At 39.0% G+C, this 7,268-nt stretch overlaps 1 pseudogene; it reads right to left on the bottom strand.

Annotated features, from left to right (window-relative positions):
- Positions 1-3,483: 3,483 nt before the first annotated feature.
- On the bottom strand, positions 3,484-3,577 carry LOC143022699 (U6 spliceosomal RNA; annotated as a pseudogene).
- Positions 3,578-7,268: the final 3,691 nt, after the last annotated feature.

Below are 7,268 nucleotides of genomic sequence, written 5' to 3'. Positions count from 1 at the left end.
GAAATAGAGAATAAGTTGCCATTTTTGGATATTTTAATTCATCGAAATGGTAAACAATTTAAATATGACGTTTATAGAAAACCTACTAATGTCGCATCATATGTCCACTTTTACTCGGCTCATCATCAGAAGACAAAATTTTCCGTCTTTAGTTCTATGTTTCTTAGAGCTTACAGGATATGTAGCCTGGAATTTTTGGATGATGAGCTGAGGAAGATATATAGCATAGCTTCTGAATTAAAATATCCAAAGCACTTAGTAGACACATCTCATAAAATGGCTTACAAAACTTTCCATAACACCTCACACGTAAGAAAAGTATTTGACAAAAAGAACCTTTTGGTTCTTCCTTACAGTGAGAAATTAGTTGGTCTGCCTAATATTCTCAAACAATTCAACATCAACTTGGTTTTCAAAAATAATAATACTATAAAAAGTAAGCTCATTAAAAATTCACCTGTAGTAAATGAGGGTTGTGTTTACTCTATTCCATGCCTTAAATGTAACAAATTTTATATCGGCCAAACTGGTAAAGACTTAAAAACTAGGATAAATCAGCACAAATATAGTGTAAGGAGTGGGCAAAGTTCCAGTGGCCTTTTTGTCCATGCAAGAGACCACAATCATCCTATTGACTGGGATAATTCTAATGTAATAATTTCTTGTAGATCCTTATAAGAAAGAAACATGATTGAATCCAGTCATATTAAACAAACCTTTGACCATAATATCAATTTAAATTTAGGATTATTTAAGCTTGATGATTTTGTTATTGATAAAATTGTAAGAACTTCTCCAAGTGCTACTAAGCCGGGGTGACGTAACGTCATGGACCAAACGTGCGTATATGTAAACATCGGCTCTACCTGATTTTGAAGCATCTTGTGTGTCCTTCCCATGTTCCTAGCTTGTCTTCTACTTTATGTATATATATCCACATTTGGCTCTGTAACTGTGTAGTCCTTGATAATGTCTTAAATAGACGAAAACGTTCGGACTAATCTTCTTATTTCCCAGTGTTTTTTTCTGCATATTATTTTCACGTGTGCCTTGTGAATTACTGCAAAATAAATATATATATATATATATATATATATATATATATATATATGTATATATATATATACTCTTAAAACACTATCGGAGAAATAATATCACAAGTACAGGAGATCCGTATATTTCGACTATTATCTGTAGTCCTCTTCAGCAGAATGGTTACAAGATAGAGTACAGATATAAATGAGGTAGTGAGGAGTACAGAAAAGGGGACGGGGAAAAGTGTGTGTGTGTTGGGGGGGGGGGGCTCAAGTTACATGCCCTTGATGTGGTTGGGTCAAGGATGGACAGTTTGTGGTATTTTGTCCGACCGCTCTTGATATTAATTTATTGACTGCTATCCTCGTAATGCAATTTGAGGGCCACTGCGCCAGGAGGCGCTGCGTAGCTGTGGCCGAAGCCGTCACCTTTGTTCTATGTACATGTGCTTGGTCTGATGAGGCGGGTAACAGTCATTCCTGGGGACTGGAAAGAAGTTCAAGATTCGAACCTATAACCAAGTGAATGCGAGAGCAGCACGCTTTCGATTACGCCATCAGCTTAAGTACTGCCCTAAGGCTCTGTTCACACAAGCGGTTTGAACCACACGGAAACCGCTAAAACACCAGTCTAGGAAAAACTGCGCGGTTGTGTGTAACGTCTCCACTGACTTACACCGTAATTGAACCGCCGCGGCTCAAACCACTAGTGTGAACAGACCCTACCCCTTTTACTATTGTGAAGCGCTTTGTACATTTAATTCTGTATAACGCCAGATGCTTTTAGTCAGATTTAGTGATATCAGTATACCAAAAAGGCTATCGCCACTAAACCATGTTTCAATGACTCTCCAGACTTTATCATTCTGTCTAGCGACGCTTTATCAAGTTCATCTTTCGTGCCGCCACTGCCCCCAAGCTTGTTAAATGCACAATAAAAAATTCTTCCCTAACGGGTCCCTCGAGGGGCATTGAGAAGGAAGTCCACATCTACGAAAAAATGGCAGCAGCCGTTGTAGCAAAATATCAAATGATTATCTGGTACAGCCAAGCCCTCTTGCCAATTTTGAACTTTCAAAAAATGATGACGACGCTCCTTGGCGAAGGACAGACGTTGGAATTCATGTAGATTTGATGACTGTCGCCAGCCAATCTTAATCAGCTGAGGCACACCCTTTTCACCTGAGAGTGCCCACCTCGATGTACTCTTGAACATTTGAACAAAGTCAATCGTTTATGAACAACAAGACTTGGACAATTTTTAAGACTGCCAAAAGACGGTTTTGTTCATAGAGACAGGACCCCTAACCTCCCACCACACTCACATGCCTCAGTGCCGCCCCGGGGCAAAGGACTCAGCGACGCCTCCCCCCACCCCCAAAAAAACATTTCCTGGCTCCACCAACTCTTGCTGCCCATTTTAGGTAATGGCTTGCAAGATAATTAAACAGATTTTAAAAATTGTATTTCATGTCCCTATTGCAGAAAGGATATGGGAACATTTAATATTCTGTTGATTCTAACGCAAAATTCGTCGATTACGGTAAAACATTCATGGCTTCTTTGACCTTTTTTATCATTATAATTTTGTCAGCCTTGGAGGCAGCAAGTCCAGACTAGAATTGCCGCCCCCAGGCATATGACCCTTACCCCCACGTGAGTCCTGCCTACCAAGTCTCGTCTCGCGTCAGCGCAGAGGCACAATAACAACTGAACAAAGACGTAATGGAACAATAGGCGTTTATTTTGTTTGTTTATTCATTCATTTACCTATTTGTTTATTCTTATGTCTGACAGTCAAAGAAAAAGAAACCAAGAACCGTATGTGGGTGACGCATTGACTATGAAGGAATAAAATGCAAAAGGCTTTGATGTCACATAACAAGTAAGCTTGAACTGGAAGATGATGAATCCTTTAGCTATTTCTGTCGAGCGAGGAAGGGGAAAATCGGAGAGCACTTTTTCCTAACGCTCTGTCTTGAGACCTTGCACGCGAAATACTTATTCTGCGTCTCCAATGTTCGCCGTGACAGCGAACACAGCACATGTATAAACGCCAAAAGTGACACGAGTTCTTAAAAGACGTCATCGCGATTTACCATTCTGCGTTAAGTCTGGCCGCATTTTCTCATTCTGTTTTCCACATATGGACGAACCGGAACACCATAAACATTACAAATATCCAAGATAAATTTCTAATCATATATATGATAATAGAATTGATAAATTTCCTATCTGGCATGTGTGTGTATCTTTCATTTGGAATCACTAGGACTTTTCTGGAGATGTGCATCCCTTCAAAACACTTACATTGGATTCACTTGGACTTCTTTGGAAAAAATACTTTACTACCACCCTTATAAAAGTAGGATGTTTGCTCACAACACAAAACTACACGATAAGAGACCACCAGCAATAGATCTGAGAGATAATACCTCCATTGCTTACCGTACAAATTACCACTATAACAGATTTGCATGTCATCCATGCTAATCTTCTCTGTATCGTTCCAATTTTAGTATATGTACCGTCGAAGCAGTTACGATTACAGATAGCAGAAGTTGTTCTGACAGAAAAGTTCAGAGCACCATTCAATATCCGGTAAAACCATTTAATGATTCCCTGAAAAAAAAAAAAAAAAAAATGGACAAGCACCCAACAGTGACAAGCCGCTTACAACATTCAATGTACAAAAAGTCACAAACATCACTAGGATGGGTCATTTACTCTGCCGAGCATATAGACCCAAGTTATTACATAAGAACATAACAATGAAGGAGACTGCATGAGACCATAAGGCCTACACAAGGCAGCTCCATATCCATCACCACCTGTCATCCCCATCCATGAAGTTCTCTAACAGTTTCTTAAAACAACTGATAGTTTCAGCGCTCACTACATGGTTACTAAGTCTATTCCATTCGTTGACCACCATATTAGTAAACCAATTCTTGTCTATTTCCTTCTTAAATCTAAATTTGTCAAATTTAAATCAATTACTGCGAGTCCTGCCCTGTTGTTTTAATATGATGACCTTGTTTGCATCACCATCGTGAAAGCTTTTGATCCACTTGAACACCCCGCACTCTGCGTCTTTCCAGAGAGTGTAAGTTAAGGTGCCTAAGCCTATCTTCGTAAGTCAAACTTCTGAGTCCATGTATCATTTTGGTCATTCTTCTCTGTACTGATTCTAGTGAATTTCTGACCATTCTATAGGATGGAGACCAAAACTGTACCGCATAGTCAAGGATGGGTCTAACTAGCGCTAGACAGAGTTTGATAATTACCTATGCACTTCTATTCGTTACTGTCCTAGCAATGAAACATAATGCTCTGTTAGCTTTATTCCTGGCGCTAATGCACTGTTTCCTGGTTTTAAGGTCCGGACTCACTAGAACTCCCAAGTCTCTCACGCACTCAGTTTTCTCTAAAATCGTGTTATCTAAGCTGTATCTATTTTCGGGGTTGTGTAGCCCTACGTTTAACACGCTACACTTAGAGATATTGAAGGTTATTTGCCATTTCACCGACCATGTGAACAATTTCTTAAGATCATCCTGCAGAATCTCTGCGTCGTCTTAGGCGTCCTATTATAGTGTCATTCGCGAACTTACTAACATCACTATTTATCCCATCGTCTAAGTCGTTTATGTACATAATGAACAACAAGGGACCCAAAACCGAGAACTGGGGAACCCCACTAGTAACATTGCCCCACCTAGATGTTATTCCATTTATGGTGACCCGCTGTTTTCTGTTACTGGTCCAAGCTCTAATCCATTCTAACACTTTTCCTCCTATTCCATGGGCTTTGATTTTATTTGGTAGTCTCTGGTAGTCTTTGCTAGTCAAGGTAAATCACATCGTAATTATCATTGTTATCTGACGCCTTATATACTTTAGTGTAAAAGGATAGAAGATTAGTCACACATGACTTACCCTTGGAGAAACAATATTGTGTATCACGAATTCAATTATGTCTTTCGATGTGTTCTCTAAGTCTATTTACTATTATTGATTCAAGCATTTTACCTATAACCGATGTCAAACTAATTGGCCTGTAGTTGCATATAGACGATTTATCTCCCTTCTTAAAAACAGGAACAACGTTTGCCTGCCCCCAAGCAGTAGGCACAAAACCAGTGCCTACCGATTTATTGAATATTTCAGTTAACTGGTCGCAGATTTCAAATTTACATTCCTTAATCCTTAAGCACTATTGGAAAAATTTCGTCTGGACCTGGGGATTTTGTAGCTTTAAGTCTTTCTATCTGCTTGACTACTTCTACTTTACTAATGCTGATATTAGATAGTCAACTTTCTTCATCCCCACTGAAAATCGGATCGTGTGTTGGTGTGGTGTAGAACTGTATTTTGTTGTTTTGTTATTTATTATATTATTTATATTATGTATTTATATTATAAGATTTGGTTGCGTTGTATATCGCAGATGCGATGCGCGCCTTTGTTTTGGCGTGAATTGGAGCGTGGCGTTAGTATCGAAGACGGCCGTGCTGAGGGTGCACGCATTTGTGTTTGTGTCATTTTGTGTGTGTATCCAAATATAAACTTTACGTCTTTAATTGCGCACTCATTGGCCACCCCAATACAATCGCAGTCAGGTATCTTATCTAATCTCTCATTAGTAAACACCGAGAGAAAATATTTGTTAAACTCCTCACTCATTTTCCCTCCGATTCTATCATGATATTTTCATCGTTTTTAATTGGGTGTATTCTTTCTTTATTTTTTGTTCTATAGAGATGAAAGAAACCCTTAGGGTTGGATCTTGCTTGACTGGCACCCTTAATTTCATAGTTACGCTTCGCTGTACGTGTGTTCATTTTAACCAACTTTGCCATTTCGTTATATCTTGATCTAAGGCGTGTTTCCCCGTTTTTTTTTTTTTTATACGTAAAGTCCTCTTTTCATTCTGATCTCATGTTTCAGTCTGTCCGTCATCCATTTGGGAGTATTTCTATTCTTCCGTATTGACTTCAGGGGGATAAATGTATTTTGTGCATTAATAATTAAATCAGTTAGATTGTTATAGATTTAATTCAAATCGCTGACCTGGTTGTTTACCCCCCGCCCCCAAGTGACCTGACCCAAGGTATGCATATTACCCTCCGTGACCCGACCCCTGGTCATGACCTGACCCATGGTCATGACCTGACCCCTGGTCATGTCCCGACTCTTGACCGCGCAGGTGATGGACGAATCATCCGTATGACATTTCATATTCAATTTCAAATAGGTTTTTATCTTATCAAAATTGGCTCTCCTGAAGTCTGGTACTTGGACGTTATTCGTACTTTTTAATTCTTCCCAAATAATATTAAATCTTATTTCTTGATGATCGCTAGAGCCTTGACTATCTCCCACTTTTATGTTACTCATTAGGTACTCATTATTAGTTAAAAGAAAGTCCAGAGTATTTTCTCCCCTCGTAGGATCGGTAATCATTTGTTTTAGGAAATTATCCTGCACCACATCTAAGATTTTTTTTCGCTCCCTGATCCCCTACTAAAATTTCCTAGTCAATGTTTCTATAATTAAAATCTCCCATGATCACAACGTTTTTGTACTGGGACGCTCTGCGAATTTCATGAATCAGATCAGTCTGCTCAATGCGGAGGTTAAGAGGTCTATACAGGACGCCAACAATAACTTTCTTGCCTATATTCTCTACTTAAATGAATTCCATACTGTCCTCTTCCTTAATCGAATTATTTACAATACAGTTTATTGTATTTTTAACGAAAAGTGCTACTCCTCCCCCACTCCTGCCAACCCTGTCCTTGTGAAAAAACTTATATCCTTCTATTTCGATTTCCAGAAGAAAATGTTTATCAGCCATGTTGATCCAGGATTCAGTAATAGCTATATCAAAATTCTCTGAGCATGCTTTACCTCGCAGCAAATCAATTTTGTTTATTACACTTCTGCTATTTGTATAGTAAACTTTAATTATATTCTCCCTCCACCTGCTTTGGTGATTCTTATCACAGTCCCTGTCTGAACTGTTTCTATTGCCTACACTATATTCCGATACTTCCCCCACTACTCCCATGTAATCTACCCGAAAAAAAAAAACAGTAGGATGCCTACTTCTCGCTCAAGGGATTCAGCAAGGAGCCGAAATCCTCTGGGCAACAAACGCACCCCATCCCTTGTATATAGATGATTCTTACCGTAAAAGCTATCCCAGTTGTCGACAAATGTCCATCCATT

The sequence above is a fragment of the Oratosquilla oratoria genome, unplaced genomic scaffold (genome assembly GCF_046742065.1).
Source record: "Oratosquilla oratoria isolate Oo_2021 unplaced genomic scaffold, ASM4674206v1 SCAFFOLD141, whole genome shotgun sequence".
Classification (NCBI taxonomy): Eukaryota; Metazoa; Arthropoda; class Malacostraca; order Stomatopoda; family Squillidae; genus Oratosquilla; species Oratosquilla oratoria.
The sequence above is the reverse complement of the archived record's forward strand: the minus strand, read 5'-3'. Positions and strand labels throughout refer to the sequence as shown.